Source organism: Camellia sinensis, chromosome 15 (genome assembly GCF_055761805.1).
Source record: "Camellia sinensis isolate YWXY chromosome 15, ASM5576180v1, whole genome shotgun sequence".
Classification (NCBI taxonomy): domain Eukaryota; kingdom Viridiplantae; phylum Streptophyta; class Magnoliopsida; order Ericales; family Theaceae; genus Camellia; species Camellia sinensis.
The window spans coordinates 74841761-74866711 of NC_138975.1; the positions used below are offsets into that span (position 1 = coordinate 74841761).

Here is a 24951-nt window from a genome sequence, read left to right on the forward strand (position 1 = left end):
ATCAAACAGATAGGCATCTTTAAACATGAAGTTCACTTTCTTAACCGTAATTTCTCATAGGATTTCACAATAAGCATTCGAAAGCACAAAACAGGGACCGAAAATATATCAGAAAACATGTACGAGGGTCGGGTTATTACAGTTTTATTTGGGGTTTTTATGCCATTTGTGGAATACTGATGGTTAGTTTAAATATTTTATCTTGCAAAAGTAATGTCACTTATATTCTTCGTATCTTGCAACGATAATATCTTGGAGTCTTGGTTGTTGCTAATTAAGGAGTTCTTAATATTTTTTAAGAAGCTCTAAATTTCAAATATAGCAAAGCCCCCCCCCCCCCCAAAATATAGATACTAGAAACTGCTAAAAACACTAAAAAAATCCTAAAAGTTGTCCCATCTAATATAAAAACCATACAAACTCAAACTTCAACAAAATAAGTAGTTTCTAAACCAAACCAAAATGGAAACTAGACAACATATAAATTATTAAGAATAAAAATTTGTAGGAAACATGACTTTCTGAAGTCTATACCAACTTAACTAATCCAAAGTAACAATAAGAATTAAATGACCCACAACCAAACAAGGAGCCCTAAGAGGAAATTAAATAAAAACACCCTATTCTAAAAACTAATTCATTTTGAACATGTTTCTCCTCGTTTATGGATAATGTGGCTGCGAATGATGGCCTAAAGATTTTAATGAAGTCGGGGCCAACTTTGTTGTGTATACACAAATTTTCACATTTTACCACTCTTCTTAGTGATGGCCTTATTTTGAGGTCACTATGGTGATGATCAAATATGGCAGACTTTGCATGTATATATGCGCACATATGAGGCAACCCACTCCATGAAGATCTTGCCACTTATCTAAATATATATGTGGGGATTGCTACTGTCCTCTATAGTAGAGTGAGGTCTCCTATTTTTAATAGCCACACAATGATTCATTATAATTGAGTTTGTGAGGTTATTGGAGGGGTACCCTTTTAGCACTTTGTCTTCTCCCCTTCCATTTCTTTATGATGGCTGGTATTCTGGCTTTGAATGGAGAATGAATGAAATAGAATAGTTTGGCAGAATCGTATGATAGGGAAAATGAAGAGCCTTCCACTTGTTGGGGTTACCGGACTGGCTAACCTAACTATGAACCTCGAGATAGATAGAGGTCTAGGATAGTACGCTATCGGAGTGAGATCGGGGTACAGTAACGAAGTTAGACCGAAATGAACAACTCAATTCCTCTAGAAGAAAGGAGAGAGAAAGAACAACCAATTCTATGAAACAATATCTCCATCAAGATCCCAATTTACAAATGATTTAGGCAATTGTAGCATAGCTGGTAGGTAGCAAGTCCTATGATGTATCATTCTGTGGGAATGCTTCTCCATTTTTGTCACTGCAACCACCACTGTTGAGACACAATAATGTCCTTGCTGCACGATACCTCAATTAACACCAACATCCACCATCAAATTTCAGCAAAACCTTTAGTCTTGCTGTCTATGGAGTGTTCCAGGAACACTTCATGATTTTTGATGACTTACTTCCTATAAATTCTAAAACAACCATTAAGTAACTTTTTTGACTCTGTTTCTGATGGTTACTCTTTCAGGATAAGCTAGCCAGATTGATCCTTCCTCCAAGGAAATATGAGAATGTACACATGAACCCTTTGTTTAATTAAAAGAACTGAATTTGGAGAAAAAAAACTAGACCACTAGAAAATAATGGAAATTGCATCTTTCATTTCTATTGTAGGAAATTAGTGTGTCCCTACATATATGTAGATATATATCAAAGTAGGTGACTTTATCTCACATCCCTTCTCTTTGATTAAAAATTTAGAGTTGTTTTGTTATTTTATCTATTCAGTGTTGCATGGTTGCATATGGGGTGTAAATAATCTTCAATGAATTTGAAGGTGATATTTGGAAAGTCTTGGGGGATAATTGCTATAATGACCCAGAATGTTTTTTTAAAAAATAGCCAGTGCATAATTTAATTGAGCAAATTTTCAAATTTGATTGTTGTGTAAATTCTGTGCGAAAGCAGTTCGGTTTTGTATTTTTTAAAAATAGTATGGTCAGATGGGGTATTTTTTAGGGGAAGAAAAAGAAAAGATGTAGAGAATATTATTATGGGTTTTGGTGGGTGGTGGAAGAGAGTCAAGAAGATGATAATGTTTTTAGTGGAGAATATTTGTTAGAGACAGAGAGAAAGGGATGGGGTAGCTTCTTTTTGATAAAAGAAGATTTTTTTTTTTTTTTAGTGGGAGCAGAGAGCATCTTCGAGGTGGAGGAGAAATGATAAGAAAAATAAAAAGAAAAGGTGAATGTGCTGGGTTTGTGTGTGGTACGTATGAGCTGGGCAAGCATTGTCTATGTGAAAAGAATAAGAAAAAAAAAAAAAAAAAAAAAAAGGAGCATGCATGGTCAAGAAAGGGGTGGAGAATATTATTTAGAGATTAAAGAGAAAGAGCCGAAGATGGGAGATTAAAATAAAGAAAAGGAGGAATGCACTATGATCTCTCTCTCTCTCTCTCTCTCTCTCTCTCTCTCTCTCTCCCTCGTTGAGATGAGAGAGGACACAGAGCAGTTGGGTTTGAGTTAAAAAATATATGTATATATACAATTCATCAATTTTCCCTCTCTTTCAGGGGGCAAGACACTCACTCAATCTCTCCCTCTCTCTGGGTGGCGTTGATGTATGTGGTGTTCATGAATGATTTTTTTTAGAGAGAAAATGGGTTGAGGAAGAGGAGAGAGCTCTCTTGATTTTTGGGTTGAAAACACACACACGAAGGAGTCTCTCACACAAACATTTTCAGAGAAGTTCACAACCATGAAGTGAGAAGAAAAAAGGGCAGCAACTGCTCTCTCTCTCTCCCTCTTTATTTCTCCATTGATGCTCAATCTTTGAGCTTGAAATGGGAGTCTTTAGAGTGAAATTTTTCCAAAGTGTTGTACATGAAAGTCGGAGAGCTTGTCGTGATCTTCGCAATGGTGATCTTGGATCCATGATCGGGTGATGTTTGCATTTTCAGATTAGTTTTTCTTCATATTTGAGGCAGTGACTTTCTTCATATTTTTATATTAAAGCTATGTTAGGGTTATTCTGAGAAAATATGTCATTTTAAGAGGTATTGCATATATATATATATATAATTTTTAGATTTTTTTTTTTGGTAATTTTTGGAAGAAAAATTATGTTGAAATGTTAAGAATATTGACATTTTGAGATTGATTTTGGGAAAATCATTTTGTGTTGTTAATTTTGTTAAAAAAATTCGAAAATAAAATTTAAAGGTTGTATGATTGTATATACATCATATTATGATTAGATGATTTATTTTGAGAAATATAAGGTTAAATTTTTTTTAATCTTTAATTTGGAATTTATTTTTGAGAAAAATAAATTAATGTTGAGGAATATGGAGTAAATGATTAAGTAGGAATTATAGAGTTGTTTTGAGATTAAAAACTCTAAAAGTGTTATATTCATGATATTTTATAAAAGATGATAAGATGATGATTAAGTTGTGTTCATTTTTATGAAAATAAAAATGTGAAATGTGGACTTTCGAATTCATAACCTTGAAAATGTTACTATTGGGCATATTTCATAATTTTTGATGTAAATATCATGTTGGTTAAGTAATTTTAGAAAAGTTATGAAATTGTTATTGGTAGAGAATTTGGAAAAAATATTACCTTTGTAAATAGCTTGGCATGAAAAATAGTTATGTTGAAATATAGTTATATTTGAAGGATGAGGCATGTGATGATAGGTTTGGTATTATTAATTTGAAAATTTTTGAATATAACAAACTTACTAATTTAGTGGATTAAATTAGTTTTGGTTAAAAGGTTATATTCATTATGGGTAAAAGTGTGTTATTAAGATTATACCATAATTTTTGACATAGTAGGATGGAAATGGTTATATTTAATAAGTAGGGATTTCATTTGAGTTATATATCTATATATATATATATGTTTTTGCAAGATCTAGATGATTTTCGAAATCATCCTTTAATTTGTTTTGAAAATTGATTGTTGATTTAAAATGATGAGAAATGTTTTTAAAAGTGGGTTTACTTTCTTGTTCCTTTTAAACAGAAATTGAGGGTTTGAACTATGAGGATTGAAGAGAGATGTTTTTGGTGACTTTCTTTCAATAAATGAAGATGGGTGATTTTGGTGAGAAAACCTAGAAATTGGGGATTTTTAAGAAAGATATTGACAATCTTTGAAGATGTTGTTATATTTATTTTGTGTGTCAAAATAAATGATGTTTGAAAAATTGTTTATTTATTTACATATAAATGATGGTTTTCATGGAATATGAGAATTGTTGAAATTTTGGAAATTGTTGTTCAAAATGTTGATATAATCTTGAAGTGACTAAATGGTTGAGATTACTCTAAGTGTGAAAATTATGTTGTCCCATGGATAAATTGGAATAAAAGTATTTATATTCATCTTGAGAAATTATATTGAAATGAGAAATGAGAATTTTGATCACAATGAGAATATTGTGTGGAAGTATTGAAAGTGAAAGAAATATTGCATTGTATTATTAATCATTGCATTGACATATAAATTTATTTGACAATGATGAGTTTTGAAATTTGATTTGAAAATTTTGCATTGAGAAAGGAATGTTGGAAAACAAGTTTTCATGAAATGATTTTGGGGTAAATACGGTGGTAAGTCTTGAAAGGTGGTGTAGATGATAGATGTCGAGCCTTCCAGTTAATACTGGTAAAAATGACAAATTGATAGTACTTATATAGTCTACTTGCAGACACCAGCCTAGGGATTACCTGAGTCGTACTTATCATCTTGGAATTTTATTGAAATTGTTGGATTAATGTATTTTCAAAATGGCATTGTGCATAAGATTTTCAAAAGATGAGAAAAATATTTTGAGCATGACATGGCATATGCATTCATCTCATAAGACTGTATAAAATGGGTTTGATGAATTGTTTAATTATTTGATTCAATTGATAATGAGATAATTGAATAAATTGAAAATGATGTCCTGTTATTATTGAAACATGTTTATTTATTTAAGTTAACTTCTTGTAGTTAATTAAATAAATTGGATTTAAGAGATTATGTAATAAAATCATATGGTTTTGACATGATATGATTTCACGTATATGTATGAGTATTTTGGTACCCATACATCTTCTAATGTTTTAATATGAGATTGCTTGGTGAGCTAGTGGTTGCTCACCCCCTGCATGTACATGTGTACAGGGAATGTTTTTTGAATTTGAAGATCAAACAATGGTTTTTACCATTTCATAAGTGTAATGTAGTCATGGATTGTGCTACTTCATTTGTTGTTTGGATGAGTGCTATTTTTTTATAAAGAGTAGTGTCCTCCATTTTATTGTAAGCCTAAGGGCATTTTTTTTTATTTGTATGTAAATGTCATTGTTGTATAACGAGAGGGAATATGTATATTTAATTATTCATCATTTCATCCAAGGATAAAATGTTATTTGTTAATGGACTTAATTAATGAATATTGGTAAGGTTATCCAAGTAATAAAATACGGGGCGTTACAATTGCCTTGGAACACAACCAAATCTTTCAACTCTACATAAATGAGTTGAATTGATCTTTAATTTACATGATGTTGGTGTGAATCGTGCTGATTCTATTTTGAATAATGCACCATGGTGAGCAATCAATTGGTGAAACCACTAATTTTCATGTTTGATTTTTCTTGTAGTGGTGGAATTTATTATTTTTACACCTTCATTCTCTAGCTTGGAACAAAATGAAAGATTTGTTCCAAGTCTAAAGAATGTCTTTCTGAATTGGTTAACTTCAAGTGATTATATCCTACTGTCACGAACAATCTTCAATTCTCAGTAATTCATATGCAATCCTTGAAATGTGTTCTCATTTTGTTCCCAGGCTAAACTTTGCTTGATTTGTAGGTGACAAATAATGGACAAGAGTTGGATGATGATAAATACTAGGTTGACAAGCAAAGAGTATCAACAAGGGGTGAAGTCATTCCTTGACTTTGCTACTGCAAATTTAGGCCCACATGAGGAAATTAAGTGTCTGCGTGTTGATTGCATGAATGGCACAAAACATAGCAAACAAGTTGTGTGGATGCACCTAATCTGAAGAGGAATTGCGTCTTCGTATATAACTTGGGTGCACCACGGGGATTTTTTAAGAAATTTATTAAATCTTAAAAGAAGAAAATTTCTTCGGAGTTATGATGATTTTATATATGCATTTTTTGTTGTTGTTGTTGTGATTGGGTTTTAGGGCATATTCCTGATTAGTTGAGGAACTATTTGGAGCTAACTCTCTAAAGAATTTGTACATATGATAATTTCATATATGCATTTTTTTATTTTTTATTTTTTATTTTTTATTTTTGGGGTTTTAGGCCATGAGTTGAGAAATTTTTTGGAGCTAACTTTCCCAAAAGTTAAGGACGAAAAGAAGCCTAAATTCACTTTAGGCATTGCTGAGCCTAAGATTGGATCACATGCCTTTGAAGTGACCAAGATCCCCTGCCAAAGTAATGAGTCTGTTCTTAAGCTTATTTAGTTAACATGATGTATAGTTTATTGTCATTTATTATGGGATGTTATAGAACCTGAAGGTTTGCATTTTTTTACACTTTTCCACCTCTCTCTGTAGTGTCAATGTCCTGCTGTTATGTTTTTCTTTCTGAAATTGCTTCATATGTTATGTAACTTGTTTCTTCTATGTTCTCAAACTTCTCCAACCTGGTGATTTGAAGAAAGCCCAACTTGGTCTGGGGCACAATTACAGTAGGGCAAAGGTCAAATTCAATGGTAACCATGTTGACAATATGGTTATTCAGACTATCTTCCTTCTTCATACTCTTGATAAAAATATCAATTCCTTTTTCATGGGAGTCAGGTTTGTCACTTGTACAAGTCAATTTTGTCTTAGGAATGTCATCTTCAGGGTTCATTATTCTTTGGAACTAGTTTACTCTTTCTTTCTTTTTAGTGCAATATTTGAGTATTTTTGGGATTTGTTGTTTTGAAATTGTGACATTGTATGAAGCTTTATGGATGTTTTTGATATTTATTCCAATTAGATTTTGTTAAAGTTGTTCTTTGATTACTTAATGCAGAGAATGGTACTCTTGGCATTTTTCTGAACTAGTAAAGATTGTCAATGACAACTATCTTTATGCCAAAGTTTCAAAATTTGTTCAGAATAAATCAGAATTGTTTGAAGACAAACTACCAGGCTTGATTGATATAGTTGGAGATGAAGATAAAGCAAAGGTTGATCACCTTTTGGCGTGGTACAAATTAGTTTTTGGTGGTACATATTAACTTTTGGATATTAATTTTGTTTAATCTTCTGTTATGTATGGAATTATATTTTTGAGATTGGATTATACTTGATTTGTGTGAAATTTCTATTGGAAATATTAAATTGATGTTAAATATGATTTTTTTTTATGGTTGAAAGTGAAATGTGTGCATGTTGTGGAATGGTTGCTAATTTTATCAATATATGGATTATTTTATTTATATACAGGGTACAGATTGTACTAATAATGGAATAAATACAGGTGGTCGAGAAATTAATTATAAAAAAAATTATAAAATTATTGGCGATTAAATATTTTGGTAGCCAAAAATGCAAGCAAAGGTTTTTCATGACTAAATATTTAGTAGTAAAAAAGAAACAAAAGACTCTTGGCTACCAAATAGTTAGTAGCCAAAATAAATCAAGATGACAGAAGAAACTTTTGCTGACTAAATATTTTAGTCATGAAAGAACATGGCATCCTTTGACGACTAAAATGTTTGGTCGTAAAATACCATGAAATGAAAATATCTAATCTTTTGGCAACTAAAATGTTTAGTTATGAAAACTAACAACAACTAAATTATTTGGTCGCTAAATGTATTATTATAAGTGACTAAAATTTTTAGTCGGTAAATGTATTAGTATTAGTGACTAAATATTTTAGTCGCTGAAAGAGAATTTCATTTTGATTTAATTACTTTCGACGACTAAATATTTGGTCGCCAAAACGTAATGTTTGGCGACTAAGTCCGTTTTAGTAGCCGAAGATAAGATAAATAGCGACCAACGTTAATTTAGTCGCCATTGACTATTGCCAACAAGGCTTTGGCGACCAACGGGGCGATGAAGAACTTTAGTCACCATTGACTTTCAGTGACTAAAAAACAATCTTTGGCGACTAAAAATTTAGTCGCCAAAAGTGTAATTTCATGTAGTGACCTCATAACTTCCCATTATCAGGAAAGTTGTAACTTTTCATGAAACTACTTTATCGGGTAATGGACATGATTCACATTAGTTAACCAATTCTTTACTGATTAAAATATATATAATAATATAAATAAATAAAATAAACATGTGGCATATGTGCCACTTTATGGATATGTTTACAACGCGTCCCTTGACATGTACTATTTGTTTTGCATAAAGTCTCAGCAAGTGCCACTGTACTATCAGTTTGGCACAAGTCTCAACATGTACTTTTTGGTGTGAACCTAAGTGGATGTTGTCATGATACAGATCGCAGTAGATGCAGCTACTTTGGCGGCACCCTCCACAACGGTACTCACGACGGCATCCGCCTTCTCAGTTCGGTTTCCCAAGATGTGCACTCTCAGAACTCATGACCTGCTATCAGCCATATTTGTGTCCACCTCAGTGACTCCTCCAGCCTTAGCCACCTAATCACAATCTCCCCAACTTCCCAAGGTGTGGGTCATAACAAGGGCTATGCCTCATACCAAGCCCAAGGATGCTTCCTTGGTTTTGCTTGTGCAACCAAGGCAATCTTAAGACCTGGGTAAATGGAAAGAGAGTCCCTTACTTTTAGGCTACCATGCTCCCATCTTTGTGGGATCGCCACGGTATACTAGTATCTTCAGGACCTGCTACCTACTCCGACCAGTAAACCTTGAGGCCTACTATCAATGCAGGCTACTTATGCTTCGAGCTTGCTATCAACCCTAGGCTGCTAATGCTTTGGGGCCTACTATCGACGCACGCATTAGCCATTATTTTTGTGGGAGAGGCCTCCCTCAAAGGTTATTACCACCTTGGGGAGTCTTGCCTTAGAAAGTAGTTGTAAAGAGTTGTCACATTGCCTTTCCCTCAATGAGTGTCTTGAAGGCACCGCCACAATGTTTTAGTGAGATGATGGTGCTAAGGTAGGTTGCATTAGCTATTGTCCCGCAACGAGTAGAACCTTGGTAAGTTCCTGTAAGTATTCTTTACTGCTGGTGTAAATTAAAGTACAAAACATTCAGCGGATAAAATAATCAGATCATACCTTTCGATGATAGAACCTCGTGGATAAATCACGTGCTTCCAGAAAACTGATAAACCGACCCAGCAGTGGAGTGATATCACAGATTGAATATCACCCACACAAATCACAGTGCAAAGACTTGATCATTGTTTTTGGGAGAGAGTCAGTATATGGGTAGAAACAGATCATACGTTGTTTCTCTCTAAATTACCCATAACCCATATACCAGATATATAATATGTTATTATTATCTATCCATATCAGTAATGGAGATAATATCTGTATCCTGAGTGGTTATCCTAAATAGGTTTGAATTCAATTTCAAAACCTATTTGGATAAGAATCAAATTCAAATTCAAATGGTCATGCCACATGGGCGCCCATTACTAACATCTCCCACTCGCACATGAGTTGGCATGACACTGCCACATCTCTATCTCAATCTCCCAAAAATAAACAATCTCATACTAGCCACTGCACCGTGCGACTGCTGAGAACACCTGCATGTGGGAGCTCTATACTAGAAACTCAAAATGAGCCAGCATAGAGACATCAACCCAAAAAGAACAGAAATAGTGTCTCATATACCCCAGATCCATCTAATTACACCGGTCCAAAAAACATCTCTAATCCCTCAAAAAGAGCATGTTTGACCCTCTCAATTCTTACAATATATTCACACTCAATTCGCCTCTCATACAGAGTGATATGAGTTGCCGGCAGTGAACATACAACAGTGGTGTAATACTAGATGATCTTCCCTTTGCACTCATGCCATTTAGTTTAGGATTGACCGCTTTCCCAGTGATGTCCCTTAAGGCCGAATCATGCATGACCGCAGGCAACATACCAAAGTAGCAGAACATCAACCCTTTACCTTATGACATAGTCAAAAGTCACAAAAGGGTACATAAATGAAAGTCATATCAATAATGACACGTAAGACTCACACGGTGAGGAAGCAGGGATCCATTCTCTCACCTCATTACTCGGTCGCCAAGCACATATAGTATGAATACATGCTACGGTGGAGTAACTCTTCCATAAAGAGTGATGTCATACTCGATACACTGTACAGATATTAGTCTAGTCGCTTTCTAGCGCCTAACCCGAATTCTCTATTTGCTCGTCTTCTAGGCGCCAAATGAGATCTCGCATCTGGCTAATCATAACAGGCACAACATGGAAAGTGGGTACTAACATCCATGTTTGGTCCTTAACACGACCTCATCTTGGTTGTAACCAAGGTGACATGCATAGTGGATTATTTAAGCCTCTCTTGGCTCCAAATAAAAATAAACCACTAGTCTCAACCTTGCTCGCTCCTAAGCGCCAAGGGCGATTGCTCGTGTGAGTGAGCCAATCTTGCCTGCTGACATCATCATCTGCTAATCATTATGACACAAACCATAATAGTGTCAACATCCCATCATCTCAAAATAAGTGATCGATTTTAAAAAAATGACCACAGCTTGCGCAATTATAGATTCCAAACATAAGCCATATCAGCACCTCTTGCGATAAGTATATACAACGGAATCCACCATGTGCGCCTCACATGAAATGATTTAAGATCACTACCTTTTGCGCAATAACCTCTCTAAAGATATTTTTTGTGACCAATTTGCGTTCATTCTTAATGCGCCCAACTAGCGCAGATGCGCCCAACTAGCGCATTGAATCTTACAAGGAGCAAATTAATATGCTTCTAGTAAAGCATTTTATCCACAGTCTAATGAGCAAGGTCAATGTCTAAACAACTCAGTTGACCATTTATCAAAGATAACACTTATCATGCTGAATACGCCCACATAGCGTACTTTAGGCTCCCACAACAAAGAATAGATCAAGGAATATAGGTCATCTGTTTCTCCCAAAGACAATCTGAGGATTCACTCAATAGCTAAGGCTCTGGCTTTTACCGATAGGTAAGTCAATGGGTTTGCAATTTTTGCATCTAGAATCGTTCTAGGATATTCCTTATGTAAGTCATCGAAGACAAACCGAGAATTTTCCTAAAACAATCCCTAAGGATCATACATCCAAGCATATGAATTACATCACCCATGTCCATCATATCTAAAATAGAGGACTGCCCACCCTAGGTGGCGACAACCTTATAAATTCCTAGCTCATAATGACTAAGTAGGGAAAAAACTTCTTTTGGACCATTGATCATGCCTCAGTGGTCTTCATCGATCATCGTTGGCCTATCATGGCTTGACGAAATCTAAGAACCACTGTTTGGATAACTGCTTTAGGCTGTAAAAGATTTATTGGAACTAGCAAACTTTTTGCGCTCCTAACTTTTCACCATAAAAGCAGAAGGTAAATCCCTACGGATCTACTTATCCAATTCTCTGATGAGAAATCGGGTCACAATGTCCACAAATCAATGTTCCGAACTTATGTCAATCATAGCCTAAGTCAAAATAACCTCACTCCCCCGGAGGAAGTCTTCTCATGGTCTACACTTTCCTCAGTGGTGCGACCATTCGGTATCTAGCGAGCCTTATGCCTCAACAATGACTATCCAAATTACGCATAACTTTATAACAGTTTTGCGTCATAATGGAAAGTCAACCAAATTATAAAAATGGTTAATCCCCAAAGACTTTGTCTTAAACTGCGCAACATTGATCCATTTTCTAAAAACAGGGGACTAGAGCCTTTGGCATTATCCTAGGCTCTTTATCATCTTGCGGAGCAATCATGAATGTTTCCCTCTCAATCACCCAGTGATGACGTGGAAAATTTTCACATTTGCCACCACGCAACTGAGAATGTAGAGTATTTTTCTCTAATGGAGTAATCCATTAGTAGGCACATCGCTCCCACTGTCCCTAGGATATTGGAAATTTCTTTCCATTCTCAACTAGGCTACATAGAGCGCTATGCTTGGAATTCTCCATCTTATAGAGTTCCAAAAAAAACTCTATTCACGTCACCTTTACTAATAAAACTTTATGTGACTTAGTTACACTACCACAAAGCTGCTTACCTATATGCACATGACCCGGAGGGTATGCATGACCGCATACAATAATGCGCCACACGACCCTTTGTGTTTACAAGACAGCATACAATAATGCGCTATAGAACCCTAGGTCAAAACTTCACAATCTTATGAGAAGTAAAATAAAGATAAGCTGCTTAATGGTTACAGATCGCCCATAGATGGCTCTCCGCTAACCCATTACTCAAATGGAGTGTAAAATCTGATATGGAGGGCACTTAGTTAGGGATATAGGCAACAAACTAGTGCAATTTCCAATTGGGAAACATTTTGCGCCATTATCCACCTAACATTAACAATATTTAATTCCTTATTTCTACTACACAATTGTGTTGTTGAGTACTAGGAATAATCAATTTTCTAAGCATCAATTTCTCTTCATAGAGTTTCCTAAAATAACTCAAATAGATACTCGCCACCTTGGTCAAAACTAAAAGCACAAAAGCTGTTATCTAATTGATCTCAACCTCATATGTGCAATGTCAAAAAAAAAAATCATCTCAAAACTTTTGACTTATGGGAGATCAAATAGTCTTGACTCAGATGCGTATCGTAATCTATAAATGTGTCGAGATTGAGGCTTAGCTATCATACCCTCACACATATCTAGTCACAAATATCATAGTGGACAAAATGCGCCAATACAAATGACCTTCTACGGCTTTCCTACTTACTTGTGCGTACCTATTGTGAACAAAGTTACACATTCATATGAGAGTAGGATGTCATAAGCGAGTGGGCCCGAGAAGGCCTACTCAAACCATCGTGTCATTAGCTCATTAATGTGATTAAGTATAATAAGCCACTGGTTCATGACCAATGTCATAAACTAATTCTAATCATCTTAATGTGTGAGTTCTCAAAGACAAGTTTTAAAGGTTTAGGCCCAACTAGGTAATGACTCACGACTAAGTCATATTCATTAGATCATAAAAAAATGTCATGGAGATATCAACTGCGCCTAAGTCGCAAATTTAACTAGTAAGTGCTAATCCCCTGCACCTTCAAGTCAATTTTATTCTCCATACACTTTAATACATCTAGTTAAAAGATGACGATACTCCTCTTGCCATATCTATTTCTCGCTTCATAGTTACTTGCAATTAATTCTACTATCCACAAGAAGGAGAGAATAAGCTATCAACTTATGACAGCTCCAAAGTAACTTAAGCGCGAATTAGGCTAAAGAGTCTAATTCAACACAATGCTCTCACAAGTGATGCGTCAAATTCTTAGAGTCATAACAACCTTGTCGGCCTTGACCTTTTTATCACTATGCCGCAACGTTTGCGCTTAGTGTTAAATGTTATTAAAAAACGTTAGCCTAGCTAAGGAATTATACAAAGAAGCCCCTCCTTATGTCTCACACTCAAGTGTGGAAACAGTAAGTGTCCAGACTTAGACAAGTTGGCAATGCTTATAGATTTTGCAGCCATTAAGCGCTAATCTTTTCACTTAGTGTTAATAGATTTTGCAGCTACTAAGCGCTAATCTTTTCACTTAGTGTTAATAGATTTTGCAGCTTCTAAGCGCTAATCTTTTAACTTCACATGATATTTCAACGCACACTATTATAGTGCATGAAATTTTGCTCCATCCAACTCCCAATAATTGGGTAGAGAGCAAAACACTGCTCATACTGGCTACTCGTCTTGCACTTAATGACTAATTTATTTAAGCTCGCATTTCTAGGATGACGTGACTCTTGAATGTTACTTCATCCAATGATGTAACATTATTTACAAGTCAAAATACAAAGTCAATCCGTGCAGCTCAATAGTCAAGATCATATACAGATCTATTGAGGGCTTACTAATTTCATAACTCCAAAATTCGCCAACCAAAAACTACGTAGTATGCCGCTAACCATAGCGCACACATTAGTTTTTATTGTGCCATACAAGGCAACAAAACCACGGCGACTTTGAGTCATGTTTCCTTACTTTGGCTCAATTAAGGTTTGACCTAAAGTCTCCAAGACTTTTGCTCATCTAAAGAATGGGATTAGTTTGTTCACATTTGAACATCTCTACTAAGTCTAGGTCAACCAAATTAACTTCCATAAGCTAAATCAATTTAGAGAGAAATTCGTGTTAGGATTAATTTGATTAGCATAATATAATTTTGCCGCAAAAATCTAAATTAAATAGTGACAATATTACACAAGTCGCAAGATCGAAAATCCGCTATGCTCGTAATCATCTCTTGCGCCACAGGTGATAATTATCCAAAATTTAATTTAATTTATGCGCAAAATATTGGTCTTCGGGAGTTAATCTACAAAGATTTCTCTCAACCGAATAACCTCCCACTGACTATGGCATAAAGCATGATAAATTCCATACAATAGCATCTTAATGTAAATTTACAAATAACTCATGCTATATTCGTTTGATAATGGAATTCTAATAAATAAATAAATAAATAATCATGCTCCTCTAATTACAACATATTACAAACCCAAAAAAAAATGTTGTATTTAATATTCAAATTATGCCATAACAGAAAGTACATCATCCTGAAATTTTCTGGAATTTTCTGGTATTTTCTGGAATTTTCTGGAATTTTAAATAACTAATAAACACACATAAAATCAGAAATAAATATTCCAGAATCTGATAAAATGCTACAACTATACCAGTAAATAGTAAACTACATCAATAGTCTACAATAAAAAATTCAGCCCCAGAAAGTTAATCATGCAACACCAGATGCATTTTAAAGCAAAAATAATGCATTATTATTTCAGGAAAAATATTTTTTATTTTCATAAAAATTTCAAAATTTTACAGAAGATATAAAATTTAATTCTGAGTCTAACGGTACCAACCATGCTTAAAACAAAGCTATAACGAATAAATTATGGCCAATTAACGCAATTCAGAATTAAAAACAAACAAACAGAGCCTTAGAGCCAAGCCAGGCGGGAAAAACGGCTCGGCTCGGCTCGCCTCCGCTCAGCGCAACTCGGCGCGAGTCGGCTTAAGGGGCGGCTCGGCGCGGCTCGGAGCGCGGCTCGGCGCTCGGCTCCAGCACGCGGCGCGCGTGCGAGGCGCGGACGGCGTGCGCGTGGACAGTGCCGCTGACGCGCGCGTGCAGGCGCGTCTGTAGGGCGTCTGGCGCGTGTGGGCGCGCATGGCTGCGGCGTGGTGGCGCGTGCATACCACGCGCCGCCTTCCAGGGTACTTCCTGGTCCCATTTTTGTACTGACAGACTCCATTTTCCAAAATAAAATCATTTATGCTCTTAAAAATGACATTAATGATCATAAAAATGAAATATTTTGGATCTCTACCTCTTTTATAAATATACACATGATAAAAGAAAGCACGAAAATACCCATCAATGGCTCTGATACCAATGTAAATTAAAGTACAAAACATTCAGCGGATAAAAATAATCAGATCATACCTTTCGATGATAGAACCTCGTGGATGAATCACGTGCTTCCAGAAAACTGATAAACTGACCCAGCAGTGGAGTGATATCACAGATTGAATATCACCCACACAAATCACAGTGCAAAAGACTTGATCGTTGTTTTTGGGAGAGAGTCAGTATATGGGTAGAAACAGATCATACGTTGTTTCTCTCTCAATTACCCATAACCCATATACCAGATATATAATATGTTATTATTATCTATCCATATCAGTAATGGAGATAATATCTGTATCCTGAGTGGTTATCCTAAATAGGTTTGAATTCAATTTCAAAACCTATTTGGATAAGAATCAAATTCAAATTCAAATGGTCATGCCACATGGGCGCCCATTACTAACAGCTGGGGACCCATTCCACTCTAGTTGGTCGGATCTTGTTTGTCCTTCTAGTTTGACCTATTTTCCTTGAGCTTTGACCCATGTTTATTTATTTACGCTTATTCACCTAATGATCCATGTTTATTTATTAACACTTATTTACCTAACAAAAGGCGACTTTAATGATTAGGTTAACATTTTAATTTCTATTCCTCTACACATTTCATACATATTTTATCTTTTTTTTTTCCAAATCTCTCTTTAAATTCATAAATCAACTAAAAATCCTTTTTCACTGCAATGTCAAAGATAAAGCAGCAGCAAAATCATCACTTACTAGTGCTTCAAGTAACAACTACCACCACCACCTATTCATTTTGACCAAAACACAAGCCACCTTTTTTTCCTTTTGGTAAGCCTTTGAAAAGTTTCCCATATGACTTTCTTAATGGTTTAATAGTAAAGGGTAGGTTATGAGTTTAACTACTTTCAATGAGGAGTCAATTTAGGAGACGAGTATTTTGTGCTTTACAAAGGTGGGGAGACTAAACTCCCATAAGTATTAATCAAACAAAAACTAACAACAGATTTTCGCTTAAGAAAAATAAAAATGTTTTAATGTTGCATGGTGCACACCACATGGGAACCTCCTCAATTTAATAAACAAAAGATGGGAAAGTTCGGTTTAGCAGACACGAAAAGAAAAAGTGGAAACTCCAGTGAAATCTTTAAAAATTAATTACTAATTCACGGTAAAATTTATAACTTCATACTTTAATTTATAAAATTTATCATTTATTTGCAAATAACTTTTAAAATATAAACTGACATGTGAATTACCCAAACAAAATAAGGGGTGGCGAGTGTTTTGGTTAAAATGAAGAGGTGTTGTTGGTAGTTTGTAAGTTACATGTAGCTTATGATTTTACTGGTGCTCTCTTTCGACATTACAGCAAAAAAAAAAAAGATTTCTAGGTGGTTTATAAATTTAAGAAGAGGTTCGCAAAGGAAAATAAAAATGTGTGAAATGTAAGTAAAATATAATTATATTTTTTTTTTCTTTCTAAATATTTCTCTAAATCTATAAATTAAACAAATTCTTAAGATTAGTTTGTGAATAGATTATTTTAGTAATTTTTTGATTTTTTTGCTAAAATATGAAGTGAAAGAAATTAATATATTTGGAATAATTTTTTGATATTTTATAAAAAAAAAAATAAGTGCACAAAAAATAGAGATGAAAGAGGTTATTTGACTTGTTTATATAATTCTTTGATTTTTATATTTTTTAATATTTTTTTGACCTTTTTAATTATTATAAGGAGCTCTCAAATTTGCCTTTAGGCCTCGTTTCGAATGCCAAAGTTTGACTAAAATAATCAATAAATATAAAAATAGGGCTAAAAAATTTAATAAAACGTCACATCTAATTATAATTATTTTATTTTTTTTCTCTCATAACTATTAAATCAATTAAAAAAATAAAAATTAACTATTATCTCAAATATAACTTTTTTTACATGTGCTGAAATAACTAAAACAGCCGTGATTCGGACCCCCAGCTGGGGGCACCCCCAGTGACTCCCAATGCCACATGACACTCTGCCGGTGACTGAAACCCAAAAAAAAAAAAATATTTTTTTTTGACCAATCAGGAGTGACCTCAGTAGCCCCACTGAGGGTCTTAAGCTTTACCCATAACTAAAAAATGAACTAAAATAGTTAAATTCCAAGCCTGAATAAAGAAGAAAAGGTTGAGTGAGGCATGCAAGCCGCCGTCATATTTCGGACATCTTGTACATGTTCAATAAGCTGACTCCTGAATCCTCAAGAATTCATTTTACATTCTTATTTTGAAAAAGACAATAATTGATATGCCGGTTTTTTGTCCGGGCCAAATTTGTGGACCGGACAATGTTGTTGGATTTATGGGATTCATCACGGGTCTTGTTTCGATAATTTGAACCGTTAATGTATAGATCTTATCGAGTACTTTATTTTTGTATAACGTCACGTTAATCGGATATTGTTAACTATTTGATCGGATCAGATTTTTGTCAACAATTTATTTTAAAAATTATATTTACTGTTGGTTGAAAGCTGATCCGATCAAATAGCTATCGATATGTGAACAACGTGACTGTTTTACAAAGATAAAGTACTTAATGAGTTTTACACATTGAACAGTTTAGATTATCAAAACAGAACCTATAATAAGCCCCCATTGACCTAATAATATACTCTAATTTGATCTTAAACTTGAGAGAATTTGAGTGGGTAGTGATAAAACTTTCATTTGGAATGAATTTTTTTAACTTAATTTTTTGATTATTTGATTATTCCAATTTAACTAAAAAAGTTATTTTTGATTGATATTGGTTTTTTTTTTTTTTTAATTGATTTGATGATTACGAGAAAAATATAAAATAATTATATTTTAGATATAAGATTTTGTCTTATTAACTAAAATAATTTATTTTACCTTTATTCACTAATTTGTCTCGTTTGGGAAGAGGCTAATTTAGTAACTTTTTAACTATTTAGCTAAAATATGAGCTAAAAAAATTAGTATGTTTGGGATGACTTTTTAGCTTTTTACTAAATGATGCGCAAAAAATAGAGAGAAAAGACAATCTTTAATTTTTTGATTAATTTAATAACTTTTTGACTTTTTAATTAAAAAATTTGGTTGCCAAACGAGGCCCTAGTCGTAAACATTCCTAAGGCAACGCCTATCTTTTTGACCCAATGAAATGTTCAATTGGTTTCTGGACTGAAAAAATTCAATCCACAAAAATACAAAAATAATAATAAAATAACATATATTTGAGAGGGTAATTTTTGGGAAAAATTGGGCCGAGCTTCGAGTTGGGCTTTAAGGCCCAAAACACGAAGGATTAAGTAAAAAGGCCGTAATGGATACTTCGGCCTAGGGGACAAGGTTACTCCGGTCTTGAGGAGACAAAGTTACTTCGGCCCAAGGAGGTGAGGTTACTCCGGCTCATGAAGAGATAGATGCTTTGGTCCAAGGAGAAGTAAAGCTACTCCGGTCCGTAGGCAACTCGGAATTAGGCCGGTCTCAGAGTTAGTCCGGCCACAGTATGTTCTGGGAAGGCCGGTTTTGGAATTAGTCCGGTCGTGACTTACTATGGTTAGGTCGGTCAGACCTTGCTACTTGGAAGTTTGAGCTCGCCAAGGTTGAACAGGGACAGCCGAAGTAAGGAATTAGAGGAGAAGACCGAGCTATGGAGGGTTCGGCCCTCTGTGGCTCGGTATAACCAATTTACTTCGGTTACATGGAAGTTCGGCCGTGGAGGAAACCATCCCACTTGGTTTAAGCAGTGGGGGAGGGTGTAAAAGGATAAGCATTATCCTTAGGAGATTGAATCCTAGGAGGACTCTGCATGGAGAAATACGAGTCCTACTAGGATTGTGCCATATGAAACTTATAAAAGCTCACAAGCAACACCTTGGAGGAGGTAATTGAACAAAATCTTTCTGAGAACTTTGAGCTTTGTCTATTTGTCAAGTTTTCTGACTTAGGCATCGGAGAGGTTTCCGGCACACACCCGCCGGCTAGCTCACGTTTGTGTTTTCAGGTGACAAAGCGACGTCGTACGGAGGAGCGTGGACTTGGTCAACAGGATTATACGAGGAGAATTATTTCCTCCCCGTACATATATATACACCATAAAAATATACTTTAATTCTTATCACGAAAATGAGCACTCACGTAAATTTAAAATAAGTGATATGTGAGTTATATCTATAATAACGGTAGATTAATGATTTTTTTTTAAAAGAATATTTATAAATTGAAAAAAAATTATCAGAAAGTCTTATATGGCGAATCAGTTTCTCCAATCATTCTTACAGATTTTCTAATACATTGACATGTTCGGTTTGTTTTGACAACCTTATTTTGAAATTCTATTTTGAATTTTGATATGATTTGGTGGACGTTTCTGTCCTTTCTCATTGGAGGACATCATCTTAGGGAAGTTGGATTCAATTTTTTAGATTTTGTTTTTGTCACTCTAATGTAATACCCAAACATAATACTTCAAAAAATCCTGAGGGTACATTTTCTAAACGTAACACTTCAAAAACGTAATACTCTAATGTAATACACTAAAAAACTCATTAATTAACAGAACAATATAAAAAAAAAAAAAAACTCTCTAAACATAACATTCTACTGTAATACTCCAATAGAACACTCTAAAAATATAACACTCTAATATAATACTAAAAAAATTTTTACTATATTTTTTTTTTCAAATGTAACACTCTAACAAACAGCAACAATTAATGAAATTATAATAATAAATGAGTCATTAGACATCAAAAAAAAAATAAATAAATAAATCACAAAACAAATTATAAAACTAACTAAAACATAATTTTAACATATAAGATTTATTGATAACTCTTCTTTAAATTTATAGCCTCCGTTTGGGAAGTGGGTTGACTTTTTGATTTTTTAGCGTTTTTGGTTATTTTAGCCTAGGTTAAAAGTTTGGTTTGGGAATGATTTTTTGACTTTTTTGACTTTTTTTGTGAGAGAAGAGTATAATGATTATGGGTTGGATGTGATGTTTTGTTTGTTGTGGCTAAAATAACCTATTTTATTTTTTGTGCCTATTTTGGTTGCGGTTCAGTTTTTGATAGTTTGCGGATCGGTTTGTACTAGCCCGCATGCCTGCAGTTTGAAAAAAATTCAACCCGCAACTACCTACAGTGTGGGTTACGATTTATGCGGGTAGGGTTCACGGATACGTGGACGGTTGTGCGCGGTTTGTAGCTTGGACTTTTTCATTTAAACAATAAGCGTAGTTCAAAAAAATAAAAAAAACCAAACAACAAGCAACTAAATTCATCCAAGCTATCAAAGCCACACACAACAACTGTATTTGTTTTCAATTCGTTATGAATCTTCAATTTGTTTATATTTTCAATTGTATATATTTTGGTACACACACAGCAATTGTTGTCAAACTTTAATAAAAGTATTTGATCAATGCGCACATAACAACATTAAATTGTGAAAAAACCAAATGGTATTTTTCATTTTCTTTGGTTGCAGTATTGATTTAACAAAAAAATAAAATAAAATAATCGTCCAAATTTTTTGTTTAAAAAAAATTTAAATGCAGACGGGTTCTTACGAGTACCAGTAAAACTTAAAATCTGCAATCATATTATATTTTAGACAATATCTACATACATTGTATATCTAAAACCGTCCATTCACATACAATTCAATTCAAATTAGACGAATTGAACAATTTGAATAATCCTATACCAAACCCTATCAGCCCACCTCTACCAAAGCACAACACATAATAGATCTTCTAAGAGCATCTCCAACGGTTAACCTAATATTTCACCAAATCTGAGTTAAAAAATGGCCATTTCCTGAATTTGATACTTCACACTCCAACCGTTCAGCTTCATCAAAATATCAGTCAGGACAACCGGATGGTCGACCGGGTAGAGGAATTTTTTTTTTTTTTTAAAAACCTTTCTGAACCAACCACTGAACTGTTTGAACCAACCAAGTGAACTGACCGATGTGAACCGGTAGCGGGCGACCGGTTGGTTGACCGGCCGGTCAACTGGCCGGTCGACCGGTAATCTTTATTTATTTTTTTTTCTTTTTTGATTTCCCTCCGTTTCTGTTCCTAATTATTTTGCTATTTGTTTTTCCCTCCATTGGTTTACCAAAATCTCATATAAACACATTATTATTTATATAATATGCCATATATGTAAAATAGTAAAAAATATTAGAATGATATACAATATAAATTAAAGTTTCAAAGGAGAAAAATCACAGAAGAAACAAAATTTACAACATACAATGTAATGCTCTTCTCAAAATAAAAGACTCTGTCATCTTGATATACAAAACTGATATATTTTATAGCACACATTATCAACGGTAAATTTTAAAAAAACTCTGTTCATGCAACGGTAAATTTATTAAAACGGCTACTTTTTAAAATATGTATATGAGCGGCAAATTATCAAAAGACTCTGTCTATCCAACGGTAAGTGAACTGAAACCACTAATTTTAAAATATTTATATAAAAGATAACAATTTGAATTATATTTTCAATGAAATTGAAATTTATATCACCCTTCAAATTATTTCAAATTATTCCAAGTCCACAATTCTACCTGTTCAAACCAAACCTGTCAAACCAAACCTGTTCAAACCAATGCGTAGACCGGGCGACCGGATGGTCAACCAGCCGGTCAACCGGCCGGTTGACCGGTTCACCTTCACAGCTCAGGCCACGGCCCAGTTCAAACCCATCAGTTCAGCCAGTTCAAACCCCTCACAGTCCAAACCCGTCGCCTAATCTGATGAACCGGTTGACCGGTTGGTCAACCGGCCGGGCAACCGGCCGGGCAACCGATGTATCTCCTTCAACGGTCAGTAACAGTGATTTGGTAAAATACAGAACTTGTTCTCAGTTTGATACTTTTTTTGCTGTTTTCTCATTTTGATATTCATTTGATGCAACGGTTGGAGCATGGAAAAGTACACTTTTTATCAAAATTTAAATCTGATATCAATTTTGGTTCAGAGTTGGAGATGGTCAAAATGACAGTGCCAGCAGTAATAAGAAGTATTATATGACAATATATATCTATCTATCTACTGTATAATAATCGTTCAAAAAAGAAAAAAAAAAAGAAATTTCTAGAATATGGGAGTTGGTGCATTTTGAACAGTGTTTTCGCTGTTAATTGATGGCTCTCATTTTTATTTTCTAATTTTGCTCCTTTCATTTGTTTAATTTCCTTAGTCCTCTTATCCCCATTTAGAATTGGTTTGGCATGTTTAAAAAAAATTAAAAAGTCAAAAAGTCACTATTTTATTTAAGTCACTATCTTATTTAAATCACATCATCTTATTTAAGTAACATTTCCTCTATAACATAACACTTCAAACACAAATCAAATCCAACCCATATTTAACTTTTTGACTATTTAGTTAAAATATGAGTTAAAAAAATTAATGTGTTTGAGATGACTTTTTAACTTTTTAAGAAAATATATATAAAAAGTAGAGAAAAAAGAAAAATTTTAATTTTTTAATATAAATTATTGATTTTTTTATTTTTTTTAATAAATTTTTTTGACTAACGGACCGGTTGTCAACCAGGCCATAATGTTATTCATATACATTGAAATTAGAGTTGCTTTCTCTCATCATTACGAGGTGACAGCTACCCACCAGGGGATTGTTACATTTCATTTTAAAATTTTAAATTTTTTGTTTTTATAAATAAAATTTATACATGATGTGACATTAATATAATTATAAATATAAATCAGCTTGCTTGATTGTGTTTTTTTAAAAATACCTTTTAAAAAATTTTATTTTCTTATTTTTTGTATTTTTTTATTTTTATTGAATTTTTTTAATATTTTATGAATTTTTTTTTATTTTTTAAACATACCTAACATAAATATACCCTAAAAGTAAAAAATTTGTGAAATTTTTTTTTAAAAATTCACTAAATACCAAAAATACAAAAAAATACGAGAATTCAGTACATTTTTTTATATTTTTATGTATTTATTAAAATTTTAAAATATTTTTTCATAAATTTTTTACTTTTTAGATACATTTAAGTAAGGTGCATCTAAAAAAGTAAAAAAATAGTTAAAATTTTAAAAATATTCACTAAAAATAAAAAAATACGAAAACTAAAAAATTAGGTTTTCAAAAAACTTAATTCAAAAACTTAAACCAAACACACTGAATCATCTTTATAATTATTTTGTTTTAAAATAAAAATTACTTTAAAAATAGAAATTATTTTTATTTTTGAAGGTATTTTTCTTTAAAGTTTATCAATTGTGCACAAAAAAATTATATGATTTTTTTTGTATTATTACTCTTTGTATTATCAATAATTTATTTATTTATTTATTTATTTATTTATTTTTACATAACACATTTAAAATATTCTTTTTAAAAATATTGAAGATTTACTTCAAGAGTGGTCCACTCATTACACATTACAACAATAAGTGAGAAAAACATTTTATTTTAAATGAAATGGAAAAGAAAAGACCACCAATAAAATTATCAAAATTTTACACAATATTCACATGCACATGACATGCACAATATATAGGACTCACTTCCATATAAATATTGTGTAAAATTTTTAATACTTTTTTTAAAAGTCTCTAACATTTGTGATATTTCAATAACCCTTTTAATATACAATTAGAGTTTATTTTTTTTAATTGAAATTGATATAATTCAACACAATAAGCATTAGCAAAAACAACAAAACTCAATAATAATAAACAAGATCACGTGCAAAGTGTAACACGCCAAAATCATAACAACTAATCATCTCATGAAATGTAATGGAAAAGCGAAAACTTACCAAATATTAACCTTTTATTGATTCTCTTTAATAGCACAAAAGATGCCATAGGCATGTATATACTCATAAATCTTAAATCCTAATTTTATATCATATGACATGTTTGGATACCTTAGAACAAAATGAAGTACAAATAAGTTTATACCCTAATGGCTACATATTTCCAAGATGATTCTCGGTAACAACAAAAGTAGATCAGGTCCAAAACAAGTAAAAAGCCTGAAGCTTGTACAAAAGATATTTATAATAAAAGAAAACAAAAATGAGCCTTCAGCTCCATGATCCTCTCAAGCTAAGTCCTTAGCGGAGACATACCATCAGCACTTGAAAGTTGGTTTCCACATACGGTGAGCTAAAACCTAGTAAAGAATACTTGAACACACTGTATGATGCATAACAAAATTATGTGGTGAATGTATAT

At 33.4% G+C, this 24951-nt stretch overlaps 1 long non-coding RNA gene across 1 annotated transcript; it reads left to right on the forward strand.

Moving 5' to 3' along the window:
* The first annotated feature begins 2179 nt into the window (after nt 1-2179).
* On the forward strand, nt 2180-6760 carry LOC145813418 (uncharacterized). The gene is made up of 2 exons (XR_014356458.1): nt 2180-3073; nt 5968-6760. It is a non-coding gene; the product is annotated as an uncharacterized LOC145813418 (long non-coding RNA).
* The last annotated feature ends 18191 nt before the right edge of the window (nt 6761-24951 follow it).